We start from the raw sequence: 16,066 nt of genomic DNA, 5'->3' as shown, positions 1-16,066 counted from the left end.
GAGCGCGGCCACTCCGGCGACCACGGACCTCCCCAAGGTGCCGGCCACCATTCTCTTCTTCGTCCTCGGCGCATCTCGGTCGGCGGCCGGTTGGTACTTTGGCTTGGGCCCTCACTGCCGCTGGCAATCAGAGTTCGTGGAAAGCAAATCAGAGCGGGGGGACTCGGAATTCCTTCACCAATCAACAGGGAGTCCAAATAATTTCAGTGTTCCAGTCTGGATTAAGGATTTGCTTCACCCACTCGGAGTCGGGGTGAGCCCTCGGCCGGCGATCTATAAGTATAACCGGGACCCCGGCCTGCCCTCCGTCCGCTCTAACCAAGATTGCAATTTTCTTGCCCAACAGAGAGGCTTTGCTCTGCTCTGCTCTGTTCCAATGGAGACCTGTAGCTTAGCCAGGATAATGGGATTGCAAGATCTACCTATGTACCGGCAGAAGTTGTGTTCTCTAGTCTTCAGATCTTTGCCCAGGCTGCTGCTAGGCTTCCCCCCCAGCTCAATCAGGAAATTCTTCAGAGACCAACATGTTCTGTGGCACTGACAGAGACCAAAATGGTGTCCACATTGCCAGAGCTGCCGAAGGACATCTTGATACTTATCTTTGCAGCTCTCGAGATCCCTGACCTCGTGCGCGCTGGCTCCGTCTGTTCATCCTGGCACTCCGCATACGCCGAGCTACGCAGCCTTGGGAAGTACTTTAGTGATCCTGATGATGTTTTGTCCCTCTACAGCCTCGCCGAGAAGAGGTCCTACAAGTTAACTCTGCCGCAGCCACCTATCCGCAGCAGATATTTGATTGGGTCCTCACATGGCTGGCTCGTTACCGTCGAGGAGAGGTCTGAGATGCACCTTCTGAATCCAATCACCTGTGAACAGATTGCTCTTCCTTCAGTGACCACCATTGAGCATGTGAAGCCCATATTTGATGAGTATGGTGATGTCTGCGAGTATGAGATGTCATGGCACACTGGAGCGTGCAATAGCCGCAATCCAACCATCTTTGCTCTTGCCGAGCTGAGGGATAGACTCCAGCGGAAGGCGTTTGTATTTCCTGACACAACCACCGGAAGCTACATTGTGGTGCTCATCCACAATCCACAAGCTCAGCTCTCATTTGCAAAGGCAGGGGATGATAAGTGGACCTGGCTACCACCTCATTATCTTCACGACGACTGCATTTACAAGGACGGCATATTGTATGCGGTGAATGTAAAAGGGGAACTCCACGCATTCGATCTTAGTGGCCCTGTGGTCACTATGAAGACGATTATAATGATACCTGAGCATTATGATTGTTGTAGCAGGTACGTCGTTCAAGCTCCATGGGGCAGGCTGCTACTTGTTTTTAGAATAGTTCATGACCATGATTTAGAACCTCAGCCTGGTGCATCTGAGTACTGGAAGACTACAAAAATTAAAATATGCGAAATTGATTCTCTGTGGAATAAAACTGAGGCAATCAATTGCTTGCGTGACCACGTGTTATTTCTTGGTCATAATCTATCGCTATGCCTCAGTGCTGATGAATATCCTGCTCTCAAGGAAAATCGTTCCTATTTTACCGACGATAATTTTCTATGGACAGTGGGACATAAGAACAATCATCGTGATATGGGAATTATTAGCTTGGATGATAACAGCAATGAGGAACTTTTGTCTCCTCAGCTTTGGTCCAACTGTCCAGCTCCAATGTGGATTATTCCTGATCTTAGAAAGATCAACGCGATGGGCGCAATGAGCCAACAACTGCGAAGTGAACTGGTACAGTCACAATTAACACGAGGTGCAGTACAGCAAGACGCTACTACTCGAGTCTCGAGAGAGAGGTCCTGTCTGTGCTGCAAAAATGGCCTGCCGAGGGAGTGCTGAACATCAACATCCTTTTGTGCTCAGTCTTTTGATGACACTGCTGGTTTGGTAGTCAGAGATGATATATGCAGGTGTTTTCAGAAAATCATGGAGAAGATGGAATCATCGCGTAGTTACAGCAATCTGACAATGTATGTTTCAAATAGTTTGTAATAGTTTCCTCAAATACTGTACACACGCTCTTCATAATTTATTGCAAAAATAAAGAAATGTATGTGACGTTGGGTGTTGTTACTGGAATCTAACAGTGTTGTTAGTGTTCCCGTTTAATATTTTCCACTCTTGTTCATGAATGAACCACAAGGATCTGGTTGTAGTTTTAGAACCAAAGCATATAGCAATCCAAAAAATTTACAAGTTTACTGTCCATATCATTTGTTCTACCAATATTTCATTTCCTAGTACCAGCGGGTTGCTATGGTAGCCGCCACCAATCAGCAGGCAGGTCGTGGCAGAAGTAGGTGTGCTCGCGTAGGGTGCGGCCTGGAGGAACTTTCGCAGCACAGCCAAACCTGCCGCAGCGAACAGCTACTGAATTATGTATGTTGCAATGCATGATCATCTACAAAAACAGACAAAAGTTAGCTCAAATGGAGTAAATGTCATCTATGTTGCAATGCACGATCATGTGTTGGAGTAAATAGATGCTAGTTTGATTTCTAACCTCCGAGGTGCGAACAATGCCGTTTGGGTGAAGCTCCTCCTCAAAAATGCAAAGATGACACACTGTTGTCGTCGCCGGAGAGGATCTAGCTATTCTGCAGTATCTCTTATATCCCTCCACAATCTCAGCGGGGACGGTCTCTCCATCGACAATCTGAGCATAGGTACGATACAAGATTAAAAAGCTGAACTGCATTAACAAATATACGCAACTTATGTGCTATTGAAACGATTCTTTATCATTTGTGCAGATATGAGATGGAATGATAAAACAATGCAAAATCTTTTTATTTCAGATTCGCTTTCAGATATATGATGCATTATAAGATCTGATGTAATGAGTGAGTCACCAAAGAAAAGTGAAGCTTGAAAATTACGAGCAATAAATGGAATATTTAACAGTACCATTCTGTCAACAAAAGAAATGGAGAGGATTAAGATGGAAAACACAAACACAATTGTATCCAAGCATAGCAAACATAGTTTACCACCCAAGTATTTATGTTCAGGAAAACACCAGAAAGATCTGATAGAAAGCGTTCCAGAATTGTAAGCACTGGTTCAGGTATAATTGTTTGTTTTAGAGTAAGATAAACAGCAAAACTTGGTTTCCGAATTATTTGTTTCAGCAACTCCAGGAAATCAGTGTTCCTTCTGTATCTTTTCAATTTCCAAAACTTGGATATCAGACTCAAGTGTGAAGCTTTGACTCAAGGGTGAAACTTGGAAATCAGTGTTATTTTCAATTATCTGAAGGCAAAGGCAAGACAATATTCCAGAATATACCTGAACCAGTGCTTACAATTGCTGTGCGGGATACTTATTTCCTGGAATTACTGAAACAAATAATTGCACACAATATATCCAAAGAAATGACAATAAGTATCCTGATTACAAGGGAAACTGATTGACATATTGTCATTTCTTTGAATATCAACTGAATCAATTCATGCCATCTTTGTGGAGCAATACAAATCATTTTATTTCAGATATGTTATGCATTATAAGATCTAATGTAATGAGAGTCACCAAAGAAAAGTGAGGCTAGAAACAATTCCAGAAATCTTTTTATTTCGAATATATCACGCATTCCAGAAATGTACACACTCATTCAGGTATATATAATGGTTCTGGCCACCTAGTAAGATAAGCAGCAAAATAATTCCTGGTCATTACAACCGAGGCAGTTCCTGCTGCCTTTCATCAGAAGAGAGCATAATTCAATCTGAATTTTGTTAAATGACTCACATGAACTATCACTGATTAATAGATTACAAGGGAAAGAAATTAGTTCAGTTCTCTCTTTTCTTTGGATATATCGGACTCAAGGATGAAACTTTGACTACATGGATTGTAATTTTTTTTCAATTTTCTGATGACAAATGTAGGGTTCTGAACATAAGTTAATCCAATGGATACAAGCAAACTAAGGCACAATCCTCTGGTATCTTCGTTTGCAAAATTAACAGAAGAACACTTTGTGGATAACTGTTTTCCTATCACTGAATTTTAACTGAGTGCAAAGTTTTTGCTGCCCTTCATCAAAAGAGAGCTGCTGCAGTTCCAGCAAAGATTCTTTGCATAATGCTATAAATTTTAACTAATTAACATAAATTCAGTTCTTATGCAACTATCAACGAATTCCAGCAAAGTCCATTTTCTGGTTTGTGACTCTGGATGCTATCACTGAATTTTATGTTCGATTTCAATTTTCAGAAGTCAAAGGCAAAGTTGTAGAGAAGGAGATAATTCTCTAAAATCTGAACAATTTGAGTACTGCAGAATACCAACAAAGGCCATGGCTAAAGAGATTTGGGGAATGAGAGGAATAATTCATACCACTGGCACATCCTTCTTCGTCTGCCGATCATCCTTCTTCGTGTGCAGATCATCCTTCTTCGTCTGCCGATCATCGTTCTTCGTATTCGTGAACAAGAATGCCTTATGACGCCGTACAGCGGGGAGGACAGGCTTCTTGTTCTTCTTGCTGTTCTTCTTCTTCTTCTTCTTCTTCAACTCCGGCGCAGCGACAGCGAGCGGCGGCCCGCTCCACCACCCGTGCACGGACGCCCACGCGCCCTGGAAGGCCTCGAAGATCCTCGCCACAACCGGCCCCGGAAACCGGAGTCGGAGGGCCTCCAGCAAGCTCCTGAGCCAGGACGCGTCGGCCTGAGGCGGCACGTGAGCGGGGGCGGGGACGATCGCAAGCCGGCGAGGAGACACCTCGGCCTGAGGCGGCTGGGCTGGCGCCCCTGCGATCTGCAACGCGGTCGCCTGAGTCGTGTCGACCTCGGGCTGGGTCGGTGGTGGTGGCGCGCCCGGGAGCTGCAGCGCGGCCACCCCGGACCCAGTCGGCGCGCCAGGGAGCTCCAGAGCGGAAACCTCGCTCCGAGGAGGTGCGGAAACCTCGCACTTGGACGCCTTCGTCTTGCCGAGCTTCTTCCCGGCGCCCTGCTTCATTGGAGGGCTGTCCCCAAGAAGCCTTTCTTGGTTTCTTGGTCGTCTTTTGTCTTCGCCCGCACGGCGAGGTGGAGCGGAAGGAGAAAGCACGGAGAGAGGGGTGGTGATGCGGTGGTGGTGGACGGCCGCGAGACTGTTGCTTCGGTGGTTGGGTTGGGTGGTGCGAGCTTGGGGAGGAGGAAGCCGGCGGGGAGGAGCTTGCGGGACTCTGTTTTGGGGGAAGAAGGCGGAGGGGAGGGGGCGACTCTGTTTTATTGGGGGGGAACCGCGGCCCGTTGCAAATTCTCACTTTTGTGTATTTTTTTTATAATTTGTTTTTATTTGTTTATACCAACACTTGAGATTTGTATGGGTGGGAAAAAATTCTACACTATAAATTTATTTCAAATAAAAAAGGCCGTGCTTGTCAACTAGAAATGGTTGAATAAATTCAAATTTTTATTTTGGTACATAAAAATGCTCTGCATCAAACAACGATTTTTTTGAACTGTATTCTCGTGTAATTGTTCATGTATGTAAAAGACACTGTCCATTACTATTAATTTTTTAATGCATATAAAAGAATTCATATGAATTTTTTTGATTAACAACACTGCCCTCCTCAGTTCAACTTTTCTTCTTCTAAAATGGTACCAAAGTATATTTAGATATGCAAATAATGTCACCAATAGATTCTTTTTAGACAACCCTCTAAGCTTTATTAATTGATTAAAACATTCATGGTTACACCAGCCCCATCAGTATTTTAATTTTAAATTTCAAAAACATGTTTCAACGGAAAAACTTCCTTTAAAATATTTTACACCATAGGTTTATTTCAAATGAAATTGTCATGCTTATATCAACTAAAAATGGTTGTGTAACTTCAATTTTTTTACTTTGGTACATAAAGATGCTCTACATCAAACAAAGTTTTTTGAACTATATCCTCATGTAGAGCGCGTCACCTCAACTCAATGTAAAATAAATTGCCCATGTTCTTAAAAAAAATATAACATAGATAAAATCTTTTTATATAATTCTTTTTGTAAACAACACTGCCACGCCTCAACTCAATATTTCTTGTTCTCAAATTGTACCAATCAAAGTCGCTCACATACACTCACCTTTATGAACCCACCCACTCACACTCTACCCCTATGAGCACTTGTGAGAGACCGAGCCGACATATATGTAAAAGAAAATTAAAAAAATGTAATATAGATTAGAAAAATCATACAATTTTTTTATAAATAACACCACCACGCCTATTCAACTTTCCTTCTTCTACAGATAAAATAAAGCTTTCTCTTCTAAAATGGCACCAACATGAAGTATTTAGATATGTACGGAAAGACTCCCACCATCAGCTCCGTCACCGTTCCGCCCCACCTCCGATGGCCTTCGACCCATGGAGGTGGGAAGGATCTCCTCTGCCGGCAAGGAGGACCCCACACTCGTTCTTTTTAGATTCAACATCTTGGTTAGTGCTGCATGGCACTGGCGATGTACCCGAATAGGAATAATGTCTTCCACGCTTGATCACCATCATGATGGTGCATTTAGCATCGTCGGAGGTGTGTGAAGGAGCCTGTAGTCGCTGCCATCGGCAGTGGATTTCGTGCCAACGGAGGTGAAGACAAAGACAACACCGCAAGTTGTAGGAGGCAATGTTGGAGCTCTCCTACCGTGACACAGAGTCCATGGCGGTGGCCGATCTCGATGCCATTGCAAGCCCCCTGGTTGTTGGGGATTAGTCCTGGCCATCTCTGGCCCGGCCCTGTCGGCCCACCCAGGCCCGGCCCTAAAATCCAGGGCCTAGGCCCGATGGGCTTGCCCGTGGGCCGGGCTTGGGCCTGAGTTGTGAGCCCACTAGCAGGGCCTGGACGGGCTTCAGCTTGGCATATTGGCATTTTAAGGAAGAGACCCGACCCACGGCCCTAAGCCCTAAGGGCTTTTCAGGGCTTTTTGCCAGATGGGCCGGGCTTGGGCTTGAAAAGTAGGCCCGATGGTAGGGCCTCAGCCTCAGTTTTCTGCCATGGGCTTTTTAGGCCCGGCCCGGCCCATGGCCAGGTATATTGGGGATACAACCGCGATGTGACCCGCCCAGAAGGGGCCGGGTCACACCGTTGGCGACTCGGCAAGAAAAAGCCCAAGTAGGTCCAAGAAGATGAAACATGAAGACCGGTGGCGGCCTACAAGGTGGGACTGCTGAAGGCCCAAGACCCAACGGTGGAAACATGACCCGAAAGGTGTGAGCTTCCATGATGGCGACTTGCTTGGTAAGGCAGCGCGACTTAGAAACCAAGTGGTCATGTTTTTCTTGGACTCTTGTAAGCCCAGGGCATCGATCTGTGTATATAAAGGCGAGACCTAAGAAACAACTGATTGATAGCTAGGCCATGCGTGTCCGCTCCCTTGTAATCGATACTCAAGTAATATCAACGAAAGCAGGAGTAGGATTTTACCTCCTCTGTGAGGGGCCGAACCTGGGTAAACCTTGTGTCCTTCGTCCCCTCCAACCCCTTCAAGCTAATCATCAAGTGATGGCTCCACACCTAAGTCCTTTCACTAGGGCATCTACCATGACAAAACCGCGACAGTTGGCGCCCACCATGGGGCCAGCGCACGGTGGTTTTGAGTTCTTGAATGGCTCTTTCCCAGGGATCGAGGGACACGCCGTTGGCAGGATGACTAAGAGTCACCGCGACAAGCTTTACATCGATGATGCTGGCTAGGGCCCCGAGGCCGACTCAATCGAGTACGGGTACCAGGTCCCCTTCGGCGGAATTCATGTCTTCATCGGCAAAATTGGCGGATTAGAGCCCGAGCCGGACATCTGCACCATTATCGTCGAGCCGGCTCGGCATGCGCAACCCGTCCAGGCTCAACCTGGACGGAAGCATGCTTTGTCGGTTTTGTGCATGGGGCGGGTCTTGAGGAAGATTTTGCATCTGGTGGAGAGACGACCGTCTTAGGTGATGCGTCTTCAACCAGGGAAACAGAGTCGATTTACCAGCTTCAGGACAATGGGCTTGGTGAAAGGATCGAGAAGAGGTGTTTAGAGGGGGGGGGGGTTGATTAGACCCTCAACAAGCAAAAGTAGAAAATTTTAAATTCTTCAAGTTGAGGTGGAGTTTTAGCACAAGTTTAAGCATTCATAATACATTTCAAGCAAGCATGGCAAGAGTATATGAGCAGCGAAAAGTAAAGCATGCAAGTTGCAAGAAAGTAAAGGGCTGGGATTGGAGTGTGCAAACGCAATTGGAGACACGGAGATTTTTTGGCGTGGTTCCGATAGGTGGGGCTATCGTACGTCCACGTTGGTGGAGACTTCAACCTATGAAGGGTAACGGTTGCGCGAGTCCACGGAGGGCTCCACCCACAAAGGGTCCACGAAGAAGCAACCTTGTCTATCCCACCATGGCCATCACCCATGAAAGACTTGCCTCACTTGGGTAGATCTTCACGAAGTAGGCGATCTCCTTGACCTTACAAACTCCTTGGTTCAACTCCACAATCTTGTCGGAGGCTCCCAAGTGACACTTAACCAATCTAGGAGACACCACTCTCCCAAAGGTAATAGATGGTGTGTTGATGATGAACTCCTTGCTCTTGTGCTTCAAATGATAGTCTCCCCAACACTCAACTCTCTCTCACAGATTTGGCTATAGTGGAAAGATGATTTGAGTGGAAAGAAACTTGGGGAAGGCTAGAGATCAAGATTCTTGTGGTTGGATTGGAATGTCTTGGTCTCAACACATGAGTAGGTGGTTCTCTCTCAGAAAATGACTAGTGGAAGTGTAGGCACATTCTGATGGCTCTCTCTTGAGTAGAGAAAGGGGTGGAGGGGTATATATAGCCTCCACACAAAATCTAACCGTTACACACATTTGACCCAACTCGGTCAGACCGAATAGGCAAACTCGGTGAGAGCAATTAAGTTCAAAATGTCAACGTTAGGATTCTCAATGGGACCGACATGATCAACTCGGTGCAACCGATGTGCTAGGGTTAGGGCAAAACCTCATCTCGGTGTGACCAATTGTGTGAACTCGATGGGACCGATTTCAGCAATGAGAAAACAGAGAGTTGGTCAGGCAAACTCGGTGTGACCGATTGCACATTCCGGTGAGACCGAAATAATTGCAACATGCAACAGAGAGTTTGGAAGGCGAACTTGGTGAGACCGATCGCTCATTTCGGTGGGACCGAAATGTTACGAAGGGAAACCGAGAGTTTGCATTGCCATCTCGGTGGGACCGAGATACCTATCGGTGAGACTGTATTGATTAGGGTTTCTGGCACTAGCTATGTCAAAGGAACTCGGTGGCGCCGGATAGATCAAATCGGTGGGGCCGAGTTTAACTTTAGGTTTAGGAAATATTTGGAATTGAGAAAGTGGTTGAGGGCTTTGGAGCATATCACTAAGCACTTTGAGCAAGTAGATCATTAAGCAACACCTCATCCCCTTTTAATAGTATTGACTTTTCCTATGGACTCAATGTGATCTTGGATCACTAAAATAGAAATGTAGAGTCTTGAGCTTTTGCCAATCTTCGTCCTTAGCATCTTGAAAGGGTTCCACATCCTCTTGTCCATGCCACGCCTTTGTTGAACTTTCTGAAATATACTAGATGAAAATATTAGTCCAACAAGAGATATGTTGACATTAATTACCAAAATCACCTAGGGAGCACTTGTGCTTTCAATCTCCCCCTTTTTGGTAATTGATGAAAACATACATCAAAGCTTTAGATAAAGATAAGAAGAGTAACAAGTAAAGCTTTGGAAAGATATGTAACATGCATTGGCTCCCCCTACATGTATGCAATCATGTAAAGATAGAATGTGAAAGCATGTGAAATGCATAAACATGTCAGAGCAAGCAATGAGCTACACGTGTCTTGGCTATATGCATCAGAGTAAATGATGTAGATAATTAAGTGTACCTTCATGTTCATGAGTCCTTCTTGCAAACAATATGTACATCAGCAAGAGATCATCATGTACATGAGTGTGATGCATATACTTACCTTGTGGTCTTGAGATGGCTTTGGAAGAGGTGAACTTGAGAAAACAGGGTTAGATAATTAACACAAGAACACTCTAATTAAAGCAATTTCAGGAAACCACAAGAGTACCAAGACTGGGATAACATGTAGAGAGTGAGTACTAAGTACTCTATTTGGATATAGACATGTCCCCAAAGATTAAAGATATGCAATGAATTTCAAAGATTTTCTTCCCTTAGATATGAGCTCTTTCTCCCCCTGAATCTGATATTGGATAATGGGAGAAGGTATGATACCTCTCCAACGTATCTATAATTTATGAAGTATTCATGCTATTATATTATCTGTTTTGGATGTTTATGGGCTTTGCTAGACACTTTTATATTATTTTTGGGACTAACCTATTAACCGGAGGCCCAGCCCAAATTGTTGTTTTCTTGCCTATTTCAGTGTTTCGAAGAAAAGGAATATCAAACGGAGTCCAAATGGAATGAAACCTTCGGGAGAGTTATTTTTGGAACGGAAGCAATCGAGAAGACTTGGAGTAGACGTCGGGGAAGCTTCGAGGTGGCCACGAGGCAGGGAGGCGCGTCTGCCCCCCTGGGCGCGCCCCCACCCTCGTGGGCACCTCGTGGCTCCCCTGACCGACTTCTTTCGCCTATATATGTCCATATACCCTAAAACATCAAGGAACAGAATAGATCGGGAGTTTCACCGCTGCCAGCCTCTGTAGCCACCAAAAACCAATTGGGGCCCTGTTCCGGCACCCTACCAGAGGGGGGATCCCTCACCGGTGGCCATCTTCATCACCCCGGCGCTCTCCATGACGAGGAGGGAGTAGTTCACCCTCGGGGCTGAGGGTATGTACTAGTAGCTATGTGTTTGATCTCTCTCTCTCGTGTTCTTGAGGTGATACGATCTTGATGTATCGCGAGCTTTGCTATTATAGTCAGATCTTATGATGTTTCTCCCCCTCTACTCTCTTGTAATGGATTGAGTTTTCCCTTTGAAGTTATCTTATCGGATTGAGTCTTTAAGGATTTGAGAACACTTGATGTATGTCTTGCATGTGCTTATCTGTGGTGACAATGGGATATTCATGTGATCTACTTGATGTATGTTTTGGTGATCAACTTGCGGGTTCCGTAACATTGTGAACTTATGCATAGGGGTTGGCACACGTTTTCGTCTTGATTCTCCGGTAGAAACTTTGGGGCACTCTTTGAAGTTCTTTGTGTTGGTTGAATAGATGAATCTGAGATTGTGTGATGCATATCGTATAATCATACCCACGGATACTTGAGGTGACATTGGAGTATCTAGGTGACATTAAGGTTTTAGTTGATATGTGTCTTAAGGTGCTATTCTAGTACGAACTCTATGATAGATCGATCCGAAAGAATAACTTTGAGGTGGTTTCATACCCTACAATAATCTCTTCGTTTGTTCTCCGCTATTAGTGTCTTTGGGGTGACTCTTTGTTGCATGTTGAGGGATAGTTATATGATCCAATTATGTTATTATTGTTGAGAGAACTTGCACTAGTGAAAGTATGAACCCTAGGCCTTGTTTCCTAGCATTGCAATACCGTTTACGCTCACTTTTATCGCTTGCTACCTTGCTGTTTTTATATTTTCAGATTACAAATACCTATATCTACCATCCATGTTGCACTTGTATCACCATCCACTACAAAAAATACACTTCCGTGATGATACGTGTTTGTCACAGTAGGTCACGTTTTCTGTCATGCATGTACATCCATGACAAATTTATGACAGAATCAAGATAGTCATACCTGTTGAGGGAGTCCTGGATTAGGGGGTGTTCGGATAGCCGGACTATACCTTCAGTCGGACTCCTGGACTATGAAGATACAAGATTGAAGACTTCGTCCCGTGTCCGGAAGGGACTTTCCTTGGCGTGGAAGGCAAGCTTGGCGATACGGATATGTAGATCTCCTACCATTGTAACCGACTTTGTGTAACCCTAACCCTATCCGGTGTCTATATAAACCGGAGGGTTTTACTGTAGGACAACATACAGAACAACAATCATACCATAGGCTAGCTTCTAGGGTTTAGCCTCTCTGATCTCGTGGTAGATCTACTCTTGTACTACCCCTATCATCAATATTAATCAAGCAGGACGTAGGGTTTTACCTCCATCAAGAGGGCCCGAACCTGGGTAAAATTTCGTGTCCCTTACCTCCTGTTGCCATCCGGCCTAGACGCACAGTTCGGGACCCCCTACCCGAGATCCGCCGGTTTTGACACCGACATTGGTGCTTTCATTGAGAGTTCCTCTATGTCGTCGCCATCAGGAAGGATGCCTCGCCCCGTCTTTAAAGACGGCACCGTTGCTAAGGGAGCTTTGGCTGTCGGCCAAACCCTCCGGCTAGGTGGTTTTCTTATGACCGCTTGTTCGGCTTCTATGCCGACGATGACCTCTCGAGCCATCGAAAACAATCTTCATGTTAGCTCGGAACTTGCCGAGCAGTTAGATCCAATGGAGCTCTCCTCCATAAACGAGCTCTTGGATCGCATCGCCACCCTGGGAGTCGCTACGAATTACGACCAGATTGGGCCTAAACCCGATCTGAGAGAGATTAACTCTCCCCAAGTCACCCATCACATTGCCGTGGTAGAGGGACAGTGCGGCGACCCTTCATCTATCTTAAGGACTAGCTACGTCTGGATTCCCGATCCCTCCAAGCCGGATACCCGCGGAGGGGAGGATATCGCTCAAGACCTGAACTTAGAGTCAGGCGACGGGCTGGATTCATTGGACAACATCCAGGAATCCAAATTTTTGAGTTCGGAAACTCCTCGGCCTCTGAGCCTCAGATTGGGTAAGGCTTCGGATTTAATTCCACCCACCCACCCAAACACAAGCGATCTATCCCAAATCAGGCAAGAGCCCGAAGAAACAGTACATCATTACTGGGCCAGATTCCTCCTGGTTAGGAACAGGATAAGGGACTGCCGCGAGGAAGACACAATCTCAATCTTCTGCAATAATTGCACGGACAAGGGAATCCTCAACGCCATAAGTCGCCGTGATATTACACGCTTCGCTGACTTGGCGTACATCGTATGAAAGTACTGTGTGATGGAAAGCACCTGGAAAACCGAAATAAAATTTTGGGACGATCCGACCCTGAATACAAACCCAGTCTGAAATAAAAGGGTGCATCATCGCCAGACACCCGGGTCAAACACCAAAAAACAAAAACCCTCTACAGGGCATAAAACCGTACTGGAAGGATGGCTCAATGGACCCTGTAAAATTCATAGTACAGAGGACGCCACACCAACTCACATCTTTAGAGCATGTTGGATACTCCGGCAGGTGGCCAAAATTGGCGAAGATCTCCTAATTCTGGAGGCCACATAAAGCCACCCCAGAGAAACCAATACGGTATTAACAGTCTTCGAGACTTTCGCATCAAATAATATGCGAAAAAGGACACTCCGCAGCCTTCCTGAAGTCTACCAAGTAGCAACATAAACCCATGGAGTGACACAGCTATTACCTTTAACGCTAGTGATGAACCTAAATTCCGAATAGCCTGAGCACCAGCCACATTGGTCCTCAGTCCAATAGTGGATGGCTTCCGTCTTATCAAGGTACTCATGGACGGCGGCAGCGGATTGAACCTCATTTACGAGGAAACCCTTCAAAAAATAGAAATAGACTGGAACCGCATTGAGCGAAGCAGCACAACCTTTAGAGGAATAATCCCCAGTCGGGAAGCGCGCTGTACAGGAAAAATCACACTAGATGTGGTGTTCGGCATGCCGGATAATTACAGGTCCGAAGAGGTCACATTCCATGTGGCTCCGTTCAGCAGCGGTTATCACGCTCTGCTAGGGCGGGAAGCGTTTATAATCTTCCAAGCAATACCCCATTAGGAGTACATGAAGCTCAAGATGCCCGGGCCTAACGGGATCATCACTCTCGCTAGTGATCCGGACATAGCACTCCGCGCCGAAAACAAGACAGTCGCACTGGCCCTCGAGGCACTATCCGAAGCCCTAGTGGCTGAGGAACTGACTGCGCTGCGCTCCATGGTGAATAGGGATGATGTGGTACTCGACAAAAGATCCAAGTCCACCTCCTTTAAATCGGCGGACGAAATAGTCAAATTCCAGGTCCATCCAACGGACCCCAATAAAACAACTTTCATCGGGGCACAGTTAAAGCCTGATGTAGATGATGCACTGCGAGAGTTCCTACGAGAGAACTGGGACATTTTTGCCTGGCACCCTTCAGACATGCCAGGAATCCCATGCAGGCTGGCCGAGCACAGCTTAAATATCCTAAAAGGATTCAAACCTGTCAAACAGGCTCTTCGGCGTTTTTCCGAACCTAAGAGACAGGCCATGGGAGAAGAGCTAACAAAGCTATTGGAGGCCGGATTCATCAGAGATATAAAACATCCGGTCTAGCTAGCAAACCTGGTGATGGTACCAAAGAAGGACAAATCCTGGCGCCTGTGTGTTGATTTTAAAGACCTTAACAAGGCTTGCCCAAAGGGTCCCTTCCCCCTCCCCCGCATCGATCAAATTATCGACGCTACCGCAGGACACGATTCGTTGTGTTTCCTCGACGCATATTCCGGCTACCACCAAATCAAGATGGCAGAATCAGACCAAGCCGCAACGGCATTTATCACACCATACGGCCCATTCTGCTTCAACACAATGCCCTTCGGGCTCAAAAACGCCGGCGCAACATATCAACGCATGATTCAGACATGTCTGGAAAACCAGATTGGCAAAACAGTGGAGGCATATGTAGATGATGTGGTCGTCAAAACAAGACATGTCGAATCTCTAGTAGACGACTTGAGGCTCACATTTGATAACCCCCGAACATACGACATCAAGCTCAACCCGGAAAAATGCATTTTCGGCGTTCCCGCCGGAAAGCTCTTGGGCTTCATTGTATCAGGTAGAGGAATTGAAGCAAATCCAGCCAAGATCCGAGCTCTGTCACAATTGGATATCCCAAAGGACCTCAAACAAATACAAAAGTTAACCGGATGCGTAGCGGCTCTAAGCCGCTTTATCTCCCGCTTGGGAGAAAAGGCCCTACCCCTTTACCTCCTCCTTCGGTGCACCGAACACTTCAAATGGACGGATGCAGCCACGGCCGGACTTGACGAAATAAAAGCCATATTGGCAACAAACCCAGTCCTGGCCGCGCCAAACATTGGCGAACCAATGCTATTGTACATTGCAGCAACACATCAGGTTGTAAGTGCAGTGCTCGTCGTTGAACGAGAAACGGACGGACACAAATTCCCCCTTCAAAAGCCGGTCTATTATGTGTCCACTGTCCTCACTCCGTGCAAATCATGGTACCCGCATTATCAAAAGATTGCATACGCGGTATTCATGGCATCCCGGAAGCTACGACACTACTTTCAAGAGTGTTCAATAACAGTAGCCTCGGAAGTACCACTTAACGATATTATAAACAACCGTGACGCAACGGGCCGGATTGCAAAATGGGCCATTGAGCTCCTCCCGTTCGACATAACTTATAAGCCACGGCGAGCCATCAAGTCGCAAGTTTTGGCCGACTTCATCGCAGAATGGACGGAGGCCGAACTCCCTAAAGAGTACGACACATATTCAAATTGGATCATGCATTTCGACGGCTCCAAGATGTTGGCCGGACTAGGGGCTGGCGTCGTTTTGACGTCCCCCACAGGAGACAGAGTTCAATACATACTCCAGATTATGTACACAGACTCCAACAATGCAGCCGAATATGAGGCCCTTTTACATGGTCTCCGGATGGCAGTATCCATGGGTATTCAACGCCTAGAGGTGCGCGGGGACTCGAACCTTGCAATATCCCAAATAAATGGAGACTTTGATGCCAAGGATCCAAAAATGGCAGCCTACCGCAACGCCGTCCTAAAAATGTCAGCTTGGTTCGAAGGGCTTGAATTTCACCATATAGCCCGGGAAAATAATCAGGCGGCAGATGTCCTGGCACGCATCGGCGCAAAACGCGATGTAGTCCCCCCAACATCTTCTTGGAAAGGCTGTTCAAACCATCCGTAG

General features: G+C 46.2%; 1 pseudogene; it reads left to right on the top strand.

Annotated features, from left to right (window-relative positions):
* Positions 1–376: 376 nt before the first annotated feature.
* LOC119271103 lies at positions 377–2,030 on the top strand (annotated as a pseudogene).
* Positions 2,031–16,066: the final 14,036 nt, after the last annotated feature.

The sequence above is a fragment of the Triticum dicoccoides genome, chromosome 3A, assembly GCF_002162155.2.
Source record: "Triticum dicoccoides isolate Atlit2015 ecotype Zavitan chromosome 3A, WEW_v2.0, whole genome shotgun sequence".
Lineage (NCBI taxonomy): Eukaryota > Viridiplantae > Streptophyta > Magnoliopsida > Poales > Poaceae > Triticum > Triticum dicoccoides.
Note: the sequence above shows the minus strand (reverse complement) of the source record. Positions and strands in the feature narration are given on the sequence as shown.